This window comes from Priapulus caudatus, unplaced genomic scaffold (assembly GCF_000485595.1).
Source record: "Priapulus caudatus unplaced genomic scaffold, Priapulus_caudatus-5.0.1 Scaffold828, whole genome shotgun sequence".
Lineage (NCBI taxonomy): Eukaryota > Metazoa > Priapulida > Priapulimorpha > Priapulimorphida > Priapulidae > Priapulus > Priapulus caudatus.
The window spans coordinates 55,986-56,706 of NW_014577889.1; positions in this window are offsets into that span (position 1 = coordinate 55,986).

The window sequence follows — 721 nt, forward strand, 5'->3', positions numbered from 1 at the left end:
CACATGTGTTAGCGTAAACCCATTATTCAACGTAGATATTGTTGCACGTGACATAACATTCCAGGGTGCAAAACTAACGGGAGTCCGGAGTCAAAGACTCCTTGATTTGACATATGCAGGAGTCCGTGTGACTCCCTGAAAATTCTGCTATATGCACTAACTAGTTTGTTCCACAGCATGGCCTTGCGGAATTATCGTATTTTTCCAGCAAATGTCCCCAAGAAATTTAGCAGACGTGCACCGCAAATGTCCTGCAATGTCCAATGCATCTTTAGTTTTGAAATTCAGACTGCAGACTCCCTCATTTTGCTGCGGACTCTCTCTTTTTGAGGGTAGGGGTCCGTTGGACTCCCTACTTAAAAAGTTAATTTCTACCCCTGCATTCAGTGAATATTCAGTAAACTCCAGTTCACAAGCAGATTATATAGTAATCAATATATTGTTACAGTATCAGTATACTGATTGGCGAGTTCCAAATCCGTAAATGAACCAAAACTAGGATTCCCAAACTAGGATTGAGCCGTAGTAGGCTGACACTGACACCGTTTACAGTGCAAATAAAAAAAGGAATGACACGCATAGCAATAGTTGATGCATGATGATTTTTGAGGCATTCAAATTTATCCCTCCCCGAATATTTGGCTTTAATGTGGGCCCTTATGGAGGCCGGCCGCGGCGTTGTCGCCTGCATGGTCGCAACCAAGTGTGTATCGACCCGCCA